We start from the raw sequence: 14890 nt of genomic DNA on the forward strand, positions 1-14890 counted from the left end.
GTCAATTTAGGATCTCGAAATCAGGGTTGTCCAAAATGTCTAATATTAGTTGACTTGGGCTTCAAGAAAAGCAGCCCCGTGGTCATTGCCGTCGATTGAAACGTTGTATTTGAACTTTCCAGCAAGGGATAGAATTGAGTGAGGGCTTCAGATAATGATGTTTTTAGAAGGTTGGATCTTTTGGCAAAGAACGGTGATCAGAATTGACCTCATCACTAGAGCTGGGATAGAAGAGAAGTAGAGGGAACAAAATTCAGTTTGAAACTGATCGAAAACGGAGAGGCTCAAACTTGATAGGTGGGGAGGAGTTGGAGAGGATGGTTTAATTGTTTCCTTTTGAATGATTTCAACCTTCATCTCTGAAGCCATCTTTTAAACGACTTCCCACGTGTTATATTCATGTTTCTTCAAATGTCATGTCAACAAACATATTGAAGAATAGAGATATTGACAGCTCTTGTTACAGCAAATTAAGTAGACCATATGCCGCCGGCGGAAAGAGAATCAAAGAATATATGATTAGATTTCACTTGCCTCTTGTTTGTATTTCTTTTCACTTATACTGAAATTATTTGATAGGTTGTTTGGAATATTATGCCACCTCCTAGATTACAAAATTTTCCACTCAAAAGTTCGTTTTTGTCTTGTTAGATCAACTCGGACCTCTGATTATTGTGTAGAAGTTAGCTAACTAAACAGTAATGAGAAATTAACCTTTATAATTTCATAAACAATAGGATTTCGTTTTTAGTTATCTATCTGAGACCTGAAATAAAGATTCGTTTAATTATTGAACTGTGAAATATACTGTTTAGGGTACGGCTGTGATGGATTGGTTGGTTTGGTTTTAGGCCAACGCCGAAACCACTCGTTCTACTTTTTTGCTTTTCCTTCTTATTCTGTCTATTTATTGGATAATCATTAGATGATTAAATCATTTTGGATAGTTATATTTTTGTTAAGAGTACCTTTAAATTGTGATCTAAAAGAGTGTTGCTACTGACACGCCCCGATCCCGATGTCCGAGGGACATCAGGATGGTCACGTATTGGCCGACATCCGAAGATGACGCAAGCTATTTAATGAATGCATATGCCGAGAACATGTAACACATGCATATAAATTTTGTGCGTAACTGCGCAAAGAAATAATCAAATATAAGTCTTACAAAAATACAATAATAATATTCAACTGCCAACAAAGAATCTAATGATAATGCATGACATGTTGAGAGCATACAACTAATCCAGAGTATAAGCGGAAGGTAAAATAGAGAGGTGCTATTACAACAGATGTCAAAGCGGAGAGGATGGTATGATATTACTGGTAGGGGAATGCCTCGTAGCGCTAATCTTAAGCCTAATTCCTATGTCCTGAGGGGACGCAAAACAAATATAAGTGGATCGAGTTTATATATATATATATAATATTGAAACAGTTATCAACATACTAACCCCCAAAGTTTTATGAAAACTAATAGCATAATATGTAATAGGTTTCTTCGAAAGCCCTAGCATGCCATAAAACCTTTCATAAAACATATATCGTATAGTGTGCTAAATAATGGTATCATAATTGACCCGAAGGCCCCTACATCACCCGACTCGTAGGCCTAATATATAAATCTTCATTTGACCCATAGGCCTCTACATTACCCGACTCGTAGGCCAATATAATATCTCCTAACCCATAAGCCCCTACATCACCCAACCAAAGCTAATATAAGTATCGTCGCCCGTAGGCAAAACAGTGACCACTAGATGCGCACAAAACATTGAATATAATCTTTCCAAACATACGTACATATATCCCAAAACATCTTCATAGCATATAGTCATCCATCATATATACTACAAAGAAGTGTAAAAACATGTTCATAAATAGTATATAGTCATCCATCATATATACTACAAAGAACATAAGTTCGATAAAATATGGTATCCAAAATACTCTCAGTAAAGCATGATAATCATAAAGTGTAAATCTAATTTACTTATAAAATGTAACCATTAAATCGTGCTTTTCATGTATACATTTCTAACATTAAAATATGCATTTTAGAAGGGGTCTACTCACAGATACTCAATCGTCGAAAAGCCGTACGAAATAGGAATGATGGATTCGCCATTAATAATTGCACCTAAGCACATAAAGGGTCAAATTAATAAAACTATACTCAAACGATTGAATTTCGGAAAATGGACTTTATAAACAGATTCAAGACGTCGAAAAACATAAAGAGGGACCTCAGGTACCCCCACGCGCTGCCTCACACGCAGTCACAAGGTGGCGGCTCCGGCTGCCACATGCCGTCATGGGTCGTCGATGTCGCTGTGGACGATGGCATGTATGCTCCACGGTCGACACTGGCAGGCACCCACACACAGGCTCATGCTCGACTGGGCTTAGGATTTGGGCTGGGTTTAGGCCTGGGCCTGGGATCCTGGGCTTGGGTTAGGGTATTGGGTTTAGGTTCCTTGGGCCAAAGGCCTAAGCTACACACAGCCAGTAGGCCTGGGGTCCAAAGGGTTTTGGGTTTCGTAAATGGGTTAGGCTTCATTGCGCCTTGGGCTTGAAAGCCTGGCCCAAGGGTTTTTGGGTTTCAGAAAATAAATAAATAATTTAAATGGGTTTAGGCTTTAGGCCCAACTTCTACACGCCCCAAGGGCTTGAGGTTCTAAGGAGCTTTGGACTTGATAGCCTGACCCGAGTTCTAATTGTGGGTCGCCGAACCCAATCGAAAAAGAAGGCCGGAAAAATTCCTCCAAGCTCTATTCGAGCTCGATTTGCAAACCTAGGATACAATCTACTTACCAAAATGAAGATAAAGACAAAAGGGAATGTTTAGTACACTTCTCACACTGTGAAGTGGTCGGAGATGGCCGAATTCTCGCTCAAAACCCATAAGTTCACTGAAGGTTCTCAGTGTTCCACAGAGACGAGGATGAAGAGAGAGAGAGAGAGAATGATACCATGATGGTGAATGTGGTGGTGTCGTCGTCGGTGGTTCTCTTTGGGTGTGGGGGTGTCGATCAAGAAAGAAAAAAATGAGAAGGGTCTCTGAGAAAGAGAGAGAGAGAGAGAGAGAGAGATATATATCTGTGAGAATGAGGCTTGACTCGAGGAGAACAGAGAGAACGAAAGAGATAGGGGAATGCCACGTGGCAGATAGAGAGATGAGGAAAATCTAGAAAAGGGATCTACATTGGGTAGAAAGTGATGGGTTAATTTCGTAATTTCATTAATTTTTTTTTAATAAAAATTATACTATTGAGGAGGGGTTTTACAATCTACTCCCTTAAAGAATTTCGTCCCCGAAATTACAACCTCAAACAAATAAATACAGATACTAATTCCTCATCAGTTCTTCCGTTTCCCATGTCACTTCCTCGATAGCATGGTTTCCCCACAACACTTTCACCAACAGAATGACTTTGTTCCTCAAAGTCTTATTCGGTCGGTCGATGATAGCCATTTGTTCCTCAACATAACTCGCATCCTGATTCACTTCCAATGGTTCCGGCTAAATGACATGCGAGGGATCTGATACATATTTCCGAAGCATGGAAACATGAAATACGTTGTGAATTTGCGACAACTCCGGCGGTAACTCCACTTTATAAGTAACTGCACCAATTCTCTTCGTGATCTAGTAGGGACCAACATATAGAGGGCTCAACTTCCCTCGCTTACCAAATCGAACCATCTCCTTCCCGAGAGACAATTTCAAGAAGGCAAAGTCACCGGTCTTATACTCCCGATCCTTGGAATGTCGGTCTGCTATGCTCTTCTGTCGGTCTTGTGCTGTCTTCAGGTTCCTCTTTATCAACTGGTTGTTAGTATTAGTAGTGTCGACAATTTCTGGCCCCACTAATACCCGTTCACCGACCTCTGTCCAACATAGCAATGTCTAGCACGCCTTCCCATATAGTGCCTCAAAATGTGCCATACCGATATTGGAGTTGTAGCTTTTGTTGTAGGAAAACTCAACCAATGGCAAATAACTGTCCCAGTTACCCTTCCATTGGAAAACAGACACTCTCATCATGTCCTCCAAGCTCTGAATCATCCTCTCTGATTGACCATCAGTCTGTGGATGATAAACAGTGATGTACAATAACTAAGTATCCATGGCAGCATTAAAAGCTTTCCAAAACCTGTGGAGATGAATCTTGGATCTCTGTCTAACATGATAGTGACCAGTACACCATAAGGCTTGACAATATTATCAATGAATAGTTTGGCCAACTTTTCTAATGAGTAGGTTTGTCGGATAAGTAAGAAGTGAGCAGCCTTGGTGAGTCGGTCTATAATCACCCAAATGCCGTCAAACATCGACTGCGTCCTCGGCTACATGAAATCTAAGGTGATGTCTTCCCACAAACAGCCTATTTCCTATCACTAAGGCTCCATCTTTCCAGATTTTCAAATCTTGTCTTAGGTTTGCACATTGCAGACCAAGTTCCTGAGCTTCCCTAACCATATCCACTAGGACAGGCCTAACCTGGAAGTGTGCCGACAATGCTCCCTGTGAATCTGACATCATTGAAACGCCGGTTTCCCGCAGAGAAAACAGTAGCAGCACATGGATAGGTCGAATGGAGGCAAGTTGTCCGTGGGATCTCCCGCTAAGTGCATCCACTACTACATTAACATGTACAAGATGATACTCGATAGTGCAATCATAATCACTAATGAGCTTCATCCACTTTCTTTGTCTCAAATTCAGTTCTTTCTGAGTGAAGACATGTTTCAGGCTCTTGTGATCAGTGAAGATGCAACACTTCTAGCAATACGAATAATGCCGCTAGATCTTTAGAGCAAAGACCACTGCTCCGAGTTCCAAATCATGAATGAGGTAGTTTCTCTCGTGATTCTTGAGTTGTCTAGAAGCATAGGCGATGACTTTCCCATGCTGCATCAGTACATAACCCAATCCTGACAAGGATGCATCATTATAAATCTCAAACTCACCGCCATTGTCCGGAAGAGAAAGGACAGGAGCCTGAGTAAGATGCCATTTAAGCTCTTGGAAACTTCATGCACAATCATCACCCCACTCAAATTTGACCCCCTTCTGAGTCAACTTAGTAAAAGACAGGGCGATTGGGGAGAAATCTTGCACAAAGCGTTGATAATAGCCTGCCAACCCAAGGAAGCTCCTCACTTCAACAACATTCCTCGGTTGCTCCCATGTAGACAATGCCGAAACGTTCTGAGGGTCCACACTAATTCTCTCAGCAGAGACCACATGTTCGAGGAAACTAATCTGGTTCAGCCAAAACTAACATTTACTGAACTTTTCATACAACTAATGATTTCTCAACCTCTCCAACACCAACCTCAAATGCTTCATATGCTCAGCATTACTTTTGGAGTAGATCAGGATGTCATCAATGAACACAATCATAAACCGATCTAGATACGGTTTAAAGACTATGTTCATCAAATCCATGAATACTACAAGAGCATATGTTAACCAAAAGGCATGACACAGAACTCATAGTGTCCATACCTAGTGCGGAAGGTCGTCTTCGGCACATCTTCATCCTAGATCAGTAGTTGGTGATAACCCAAATAAAGGTCGATCTTAGAAAACACCTGAGCACCATTCAGTTGGTCAAATAGACCATCAATCAAGGCAGAGGATAACGGTTCTTCACTGTTACCCGATTAAGCTGCCTGTAGTCAATGCAAAATCTCATCGACCCATCCTTCTTTTGACAAATAACACAGGAGCACCCCAGGGAAACATGTTGGGCTGGATGTAGCCCTTATCCACTTGCTCCTGAAGTTGAATCTTAAGTTCTCTCAATTATGCTGGTGTCATTCGGTAGGGTGCTAAGGAGATAGGGTTGGTACCTGGAAGTAAATTAATGATGAATTTTATGTCCCTCACAGGTGGTAACCCTGGTAAATCCGTAAGAAACACATCGGTGAATTTATTCACCACTGGCACATCTTCAACACACAAAGAAAGTTCATCTTGTGTGACTACATGGGCTAAGAATCCCACACATCCCTTTTGAAATAACTTAGTAGTCTGGATGGCAGAAATGATACTATTTGGGAGGATCCGTTGCTCACCCTCAAACGTGATCAACGATCGTCCAGGCCAATTAAATGTCACAAACTTCTCCCTACACTCGACTTAAGAATGGTGCCTAGATAACCGATCCATTCTCAAGATCACATCGAACTCCGCAAGTTTGAAAGGAATTAAATTAGCCTCCAAAAGTTCCCCTTCAACTATGACCAGGCAATCCTTATACTCCCACTATGCACAGAAAAGATCTCCAGGTGGTATTTGTATAAACATATCAAATTTGAGTGACGTAGGTTGCAGGTTTACAACCTAAGCATATGATAGAGATACAAATGAAAAAGTGGCACCCGAATCAATTAGAACTCTAGCCCAATTACCATAGACAAGTAACGTACCAGTAATGACTCTGGGGTCTTGCTCCTATTGAGTCATGGCATTGATACGCCTATCGACCTGACGTCTCGATCTATTGTTACGGCTCGCTCTGTTCCCCTAAGTACGGTTACCTAAAACTGCTCCAGAATGTTATGGCTGTTGCTAAGCAAAAAACTGGGTACCCTGACTACCGCTCCCACCGTAACTCTGAGTATTACAAATGCCGTCATAACTCTGAATGGTCGGATGATTACTCATACTGTAACCCAAAGCAGATGCAAAACTATAAGCGAACATGGAGTAGCGCAATCACGAGCCATACGTCCAAAGTCGCCACATCTGTAACACAAGCTCGGATTAGCCACACCTGGATTAAAGTGGCTAAAAGATCACCTCGCTAACTCACTGCCTGAGCTCTCACTAGATGATCCTAAACTCTAACCCTGTCGCTTGAACGACTCAGAGCGTCTAGGGTCGAATGGGTTAGAAAAAGTAGAATGTTTCCTCATACTCCAGAATCGAAATCCACAACCCCTCTGATTCTAATTCCGAGGTCTGGCTCTGAGGCTGGTTCTGGTTAAGACTGTCTCATCTCGACTGTTCGATCCTCAAAGCCGTCTTTATCATCTCTTCGTAAGATCTAATCCTCTGAGCTGCCATAAGCTCATGATAGTTCGAGTTCATCGCAATCTGCACCTGTATCATCATCTTCTGCTAGTTCTCATAGGTTCCCTCATGGTGTCTCGACATACACCGAAAAGTGTTATCAAACTTTGTAATGCTCAGATCGCCCTGGCGAAATTCTAAGAACTCTCATCTCTTCCTCAACTTATAACCGGGGCTCAAAATGTGTGCACTAAAGAGTTTCCTGAACATAGCCCAAGTCATTAAAGAATTAGGCGAATGAGAGCCATTCGCTGACTTCCACCAAAATTCTCTTATCCTCCTGAAGGAAGTAACCAACGGTATTCGCTCATTCAGTCGTTGGGCATCTCATGCTCTCTAAGGTATCTTCCATCTATTCCAACCAATCATTGGCCTCCTCACAGGCTCCAACTGCCCTAAGTTTCGTAACACCATGGCTACAAGTAATCAATATATATACACGACTAGGCATGTTGTTACCAGGAAAAGCATTCTGTAACGTGGAGGTTAACTGCCAAATTTCTTCCATAATACCAGAACGAGGACGCCGACGTACATTCCCACCAGGATGGTCCATAATTCTGATAAGAGACAAACAAGATTTAGAAGGACAGAAGATTATGGATACAAGAAAGCTTATGATTACCTAACGGAAGAATGAAGTCCTAAGTATGCTCTGATAACAATCTGATACGCCCCGATCCCGATGTCCGAGGGACATCGAGATCGCCACATGCTGGCCGACACCTAAGGGTGACGCAAGCGATTTAATGAATGCATATGCCGAGAACGTTTAAAACATGCATATATATTTTGCTCATAACTATGCAAAGAAATAATCAAATATAAGTCTTACAAAAATACAACAATAATATTCATCTGCCAATAAAGAATCTAATAACAATGCATAACATTTTCAGAGCATATAACTAATCCAGAGTACAAGTGGAAGGTAAAATAGAGAGGTGTTATTACAATAAATGTCAAAGTAGAGAAAATGGTATCATATCATTGGTAGGGGAATGCCTCGTAGTGCAGGTCGTAAGCCTCGTTCCTATGTCTTGAGGGGGCGCAAAACAAACATGAGTGGACCAAGTTGATATATATATATATATATAATAGTGAAACAGTTATCAACATACTAACCCCCAAAGTTTTATGAAAACTAATAGCATATAATATGTGAAAGGTTTCTCCGAAAACCCTAGCATGCCATTAAACCTTTCATAAAACATATATCATATAGTATGCTAAATAGTGGTATCATAATCGACCCGAAGGCCCTTACATCACCTTACCCGTAGGCCCCTACATCACCCGACCCGCATGCCAATATAATATCTCCTGATCCGTAAGCCCCTACATCACCCGAACGAAGCCAATATAAATATTGTCGCCCATAGGTAGAACAGTGACCACTAGATACGCACAAAACATTGAATATAATCTTTACAAACATACATACATATATCTCAAAACATCTTTATAGCATATAGTTATCCATCATATATACTACAAAGAACATAAGTTCGATAAAGTATGGTATTCCAAAATATTCTCAATAAAGCATGATAATCACAATATGTAAATCTAATTTACTTATAAAAGGTTTCATAAAACGTATCCATTAAAGTATGTTTTGCATTTCTAACATTAAAATATGCATTTTAGAAGGGATCTACTCACAAATACTCTATTGTCACAAATACTTTATTGGATGAATCGTTAGGTTGTGCCGAGTAAAATCTGCTCCGTTTTTTTCTGTTGCAGAAAAGAGATCCCTTCCCCCATTCTACATTAAAAAAGGATATGTGAATTCTCAAAAGGAATTCAATAAATTGAGTGTGAGAGCCAAATGAATCGAATTCGCCGCTAATAATTGCACCTAAGCACATAAAGAGTGCAATTAATAAAACTATACTCAAACGATTGAATTTCGGAATGCAGAAGTCATAAACGGATTCAGGATGTCGAAAAACACAAAGGGGGACCTTGGGTACCTCCACGTGCCCTTACACACCTTCATGGGTCGCCGGATAAGTCGTCGGTGCCACCGTGGACTGTGACGCGTGTGTTCCACGAGCCGGCACCGGCAGGCACCCACGTGCTACCCACGCGCAGGCTCATGTGCAGCTGGGCTTAGGGTTTGGACCAGGTTTTAGCCTGGACTTAGGCTAGGGTCTTGGGTTTAGGTTCCTTGGGCCAAAGGCCGAAGCTACGCACAGCCCGTAGGCTTAGGGTCTAAAAGGTTTTGGATTTCACAAATGGGTTGGGCTCTATCGGGCCTTGGGCTTGAAAGCTCAGCCTAAGAGTCTTTGGGTTTCAGAAAATAAATAAATAATTTAAATGGGTTTGGGTTTAACAGGCCTAAGGCTCAAGCTCTACACAGTCCTAGGGCTTGAGGTTCTAAAGGGCTTTGGGCTTGAAACCCGGCCCGAGTTCTAATCATGGATCGCCGGACCCAATAGAAAAAGAAGGTCGAATTCCGGTCGGAAAACTCATCCGAGCTCCGTTCGAGCTCAATTTGCAACACTATGGTACGATCTAAGTACCAAAATGAAGATAAAGACGAAATAGAGTGTTTAGTATCTGTCTCTCACCGTGAAGTGGCCGGAGATGGTCAGATTCTTGCTCGAAACCCACGAGTTCACCAGAAGTTCTTAGTGTTCCACAGAGATGAAAAGGGAGAGAGAAAGAGTGTGTGTGTGTGTGTGTGTGTGCGCTACCACTGTGGTGAGTGTGGTGGTGTCGTCGCCAATGGTTGTCCTTGGGTGTAGGGGTGTGGGGGTGTATGGGTGTCAATCAGGAAGGAAAAAAGGACAAGAGTCTGAGAGAGGGAGAGAGAGATCTATGAGAGTGAGAGAAAGTGAGAGTCGACTCGGGGAGAAGAGAAAGAATAAGATAGAGATATGGGAGTGCCACGCGGCAGATAGAGAGGAAGAAAATCTAGAAAGGGGATTTGGAGTGGGTAGAAAGTAGGGGGTTAATTTCATAATTTCATTAATTTTTTTAATAAAAATTATACAATTGGGGAAGGGTTTTACAGCTACTTAGTCCTATAGTTGTGGTATTTTTCTTCGAGTGTTTTATGTTCTATTTTCACCAAAAGCGTTCGAACCAAATTATTATGTCTAGCCAACTCCCTCAACAAATTGTGAGGCGTAACTCACTCCCTCTCATTATGAATCCTAGAATGCCTATGCGCTCGATTTTGCGTCAAGTCTTCGGGTAGATTCAAATATTCCATGTTTTTTCTTAGAGTCTCTTTCCAAGTCTTCCTTGGTCTTACTCTATCCCTTTTACTCTAAGTCTATGTCTCATAATTGCATCTCCTAACCGGAGCATTCTGTTCCCATATCCAAACCACCTTAATCAATTTTCTCTCATAATAGTCTAGATAATATTTTATGTTTTAAATAAACTACCCGAAGGGTATTAATTAGTGCATTGCTAAAGAGGGCATTCGGGCACAAGGGTCTACGTTTTATTTTATTTTTGGCAAGTAGAGAGAAGGGACGAGCATGGTTGGCCCTGAGAATTTAGAGGCCCTAGACGAGCCTTTGAAGTGGTAGCCTTATAGTTCTCTGATCCCCAACTCCTTGTACATTGATATATATATATATATATATATATATATATATATATAAGGAACTATTATTAGCACTCCAAAAATCTCATTTTACACCTCTCTCATAAGTGTATTTTTCTTTCCAATTATAGAAAGTTTGGAGTGCAAAATGAGATTTTTGGAGTGTCAATAACAATTTCCTATGTATATAAATTTTTCTAAATACATGAAAAAAAGTCCATTTCTATATCAAATATCATTAAAAATTAGAGTTAATCTCAATTTACTACCTTGAGGTTTCTTCATTTTCAACATTTCATGTATCAATTTTTTTTTTTTTTTTGATATTTTTGAATTGAGTAAATTGTAGCAATGATCCATTAACTTTAACTCAATTGGAGCAATGATCCCTCAACTAAAAACTATTATTACTGGTCTCTTAACTCGTCAAAACTTGCTACAATTTACTCTTTTGAATTTGTTTAGGCCCCGAGTGAACCCTGCAATAAAGGAAGCAATAAGCTGCGAGAGAAAGGAACCCAGCAAGGAGGAGGGTTTTCAATTTTTGAATTTGATGGTGTTGAATTTCGTGGGTTTCCAATTTTTTATGGTTTGGGATGTGGGTTTATTTTTTTAACAGTTTTGGTGAGGTTCTGGAGAAACAGCGGCGGTGGCAGCCACAGAGAACAAGGAGGTTGGCGATAAGGAAATTGGCTAAGGATGATTAGAGGAAGATGGTAAAGAGTTACGGGTTCGAAGCAAGGAAGGAGAGGAGAGAGTTTTAGTTTTTTTAAGTTTAATGTTTTAATTTTTTTTAATGTTTTAATTTTTTTTAATATTTTAATTTTTTAATATTTTTTAATATTTTTTTAATTTGCACATAGGTCCAAATTGACTCATGGCTCCCAATCATTGACCAGGTGGACATCACATCATAGGTTAACGACTGTTTTAATATAAAGCTTAACGGATGTATGAAAGTGTCACAAAATTATCACTTTAGATAACAGACTAAGATGAAAAAAACTTGATGTATGAAATATTAAAAACCAAGAAACTTCATAGTAGTAAACTGAGATTATCAAAATAAGAAAGATATACAAACCTTACTTACATATTACCCTTCTCGAGTTTTTAGACGCAAATGCAACAATCAACATTCAACTCAATATTATGCAAACAACAAATTGACATAGAAACAAACTAAAAACTCAAATTCCACCCATTACCCATGTATAATATGTTAATATAAGCAAAGCAGAAGCAATCAAGCAAACTATATCAAACATTCAGATTCATCAGATCAAAGGATCAAACCACGTTAACCAACCTATTCCACCCATTACGATATTACCTTGAAATTGAATCCATAAACCCCTAAAAGATTGAATCTCTAAATCCCTAAAATATTTCAAATCCTAAATCCATAAAGTAATCGATAAATCCCTAAAATATTTCAAATCCTAAATCCCTAGAAGGAACATTGATTTGAAAACCCTAATTCCATTTACGAACAAGCTTACAAATTCATTACAAGAAAAAGGAAGGACGGAGAAGCTAGAGAAGGAATGACCTGACTTGTATGTAGGGAAAGGGCATCGCCATGCTCGCCTGCAAGTTGCCACTAAGCGGGACCAAAAGATGAGTCCTTACCCAGCATGCCAAATTCCAATCATTTTTTAATTGTTACAATGTTATTATTATGTTCAATAAATGAATAAACGGTTGGATTAACAGCATCTAATGGCTAGGAAAAATACTAGAGTAAAGAGGACAGTAATTTCGTATACATATAAAACTATAATTATATGTGGGTGGGGGAAAGAAAAAAAAAGTAAATTATTTTTTGTGAAAATTTATTTTATTGCCTATGATTTTAATTTTTTGGTATTTTTATTAAATTTGAATTTAAAAAAGAAAAAAGAAAGGAAATCTGCACCAATTGCTGCAGTAGTATGGCTCGTTTGGATGTGCTTTTAAAAAGTCTAAAAGCGCTTTTGGTTAAATTGATTTTGAGTTCCAAAAGCACTTTAAGTGATTTTTGGAAAAAGCACCAGATATGTGCTTCTTGCAGGAAACACTTAAAGTTCTTTTTTAAGATCCACTTGGATTTTTACCAAGGATTGGTATCAAAAACATTTTCACCAAAAACGCCTTCAATCATTTTAAAAGTGCATCCAAACAAGCCCGTAGAGGCTAGTAGCCGTCCGCATCCCCTTTCATAAGGCGTCCATACTATTTGTAAAATTCACTATTGAAATGTTGTGTTTATTTAAAAATTTATGTTTTGCTGCCACTCAGTATCACGGTCTGGTAGTATTCCTATTCATTTATAAGTGAGAGGTCTTAGGTTCGAATCTCGTGGATGATGAATTCGATACCAAATTAGGTTGTCTATTGTGTGACTTAGCCGAACTCTCCCTCCCCTCAGTGTAAAATATATTGTTGTACTAAAAAAAAAATTTGTGTTTTGCCACTTAGTACTACGGTTTGATGACATTCCTCTTAAGTGAGAGGTCATTCTCTTTTCTATTTTTTTTTTTTTGTCAAATGATAGATTTTGTTAGAATAGATGTTAGATTAGCCAGCGACAGGGTTTGAATTCATGCCGTCATGTAATGGCTCAACTCCTTTCTACCACTGTGTAAAGGGCCACTTGCATCTTAGGTTTTCTGAGTAACATAGAAGATGATAGTTCTCGAATTTTCCTCGTGCAAAGGTGGGCCTAGACATAAGTGATTATGGACATTTTTATCCGAGGACGGCATGACACTTGCACAACTTGGGCAGAACCACGAAATGTCTTAAAGAGAGTGACATTGTCCGCAACTCAACACAACAAATTGTTTCGATTGTTTTCAACTCATTGGTAACTTCGTTCCTTGCCATCTAAAATACCATCACTCCCTGATCAACCCACTGTTTGAACAACTCAAATTGTATCAAATCTAGACTGAAAATGATTTTCTCTGCAAGAAATACATCTTAAATGGTGTATGTGATGATTTATATAACTAGCTATTATTCTTCCTGTAGGACTGCTAAAGAGTCGTGGGACGCTCTCCAAATAAATATAATACTGAAGAAGCAGTTTGGTTATTTCTCCTTTCTTCCAGAAGAAATATAATACTACGGCATGACAGAAACATATGGAATAGGATCGTGCATAAGCAGTTTGGTTGTCTCTTCTTTCTTCCATTACGCAAAGGGAGCTGAATACATGCGGTTTTATTGGAAGAAGTTCTAGGGTTAGTCTAAATCCTAGTCGGCAAGCATGGGTGTATGTATGGTACATTGGCTGTCATAGTTGTCATAGTGGTGACAGTTGTTCCATGTTTTCTGCTTTGCTTTTCCTTGTTTTCGGCTTCTGTATCTTTTCCTTTCTTCCCCTCATTTATATGAGCTTTCCTTGTACTTGGTTTCACATATACAAAATATAGACATTCAAAATTCAATATGGTATCAGAGCAGTGATCTCTATCGACCTGCTTCTGAGTACCGTCTTCCTGTTTCCCTTTCTTCTCCATCATGGCTGAAGAGAGCTCCGTGCATGGCGAAGAAGTAAACTCGCATGCTGCGTCTTCTTCATCTCATCTAGATGTTGATATCAATCCAAATCAAAGTCTCAGTTCGGTCCTACTAAATGAGTTCAACTATCTCACGTGGGAGAGAGCTGTCTCCCTTGCGTTAGGAGGATGATCGAAGCTTGGTTATGTTAATGGCGTGATTCCAGCACCTGATGTGTCCTCATCCAATTACAATGATTGGCTGTGCAAGGACCAGCTGGTCATGTCATGGCTGCTCAACTCTATGGATCGAAAGATTGCAGAAATCTTCAGTTATGCGGAATCTTCATACGTTCTCTGGAAAAATCTCAAAAAGATGTATGGAAATCAGAATAACGCAGCTCGAGTGTTCCAGCTAAAGAAGGATATTGCTAGTCTACAACAGGAAGGGAACTCGTTTGTGCATCATCTTGGCAAGTTGACCACCATGTGGAATGAGTTGAATGTTTATCGGCCACACACTATTGACGCTGCCGTGTTGATCAAGAGAGCTGAGGAAGATAAAATCTTTCAGCTTCTAGCAAGTTTGAGCTCTGAATATGAAGATCTCAGGAGTCATGTTCTCATGAATCCTGAACTGCCTTCCTTCTCAAGTGTGTGTGCCACTATCCAAAGGGAAGAAACTCGCAGAAAAATCATGACTGTGGAATTAAAGTCAAATATACCAGAATCTAAGGTATATTTCTCAAA

The sequence above is a fragment of a genome, unplaced genomic scaffold (genome assembly GCF_019419815.1).
Source record: "Pyrus x bretschneideri cultivar Hongxiangsu unplaced genomic scaffold, Pyrus_bretschneideri_v1 Contig7, whole genome shotgun sequence".
Taxonomy (NCBI): Eukaryota; Viridiplantae; Streptophyta; class Magnoliopsida; order Rosales; family Rosaceae; genus Pyrus; species Pyrus x bretschneideri.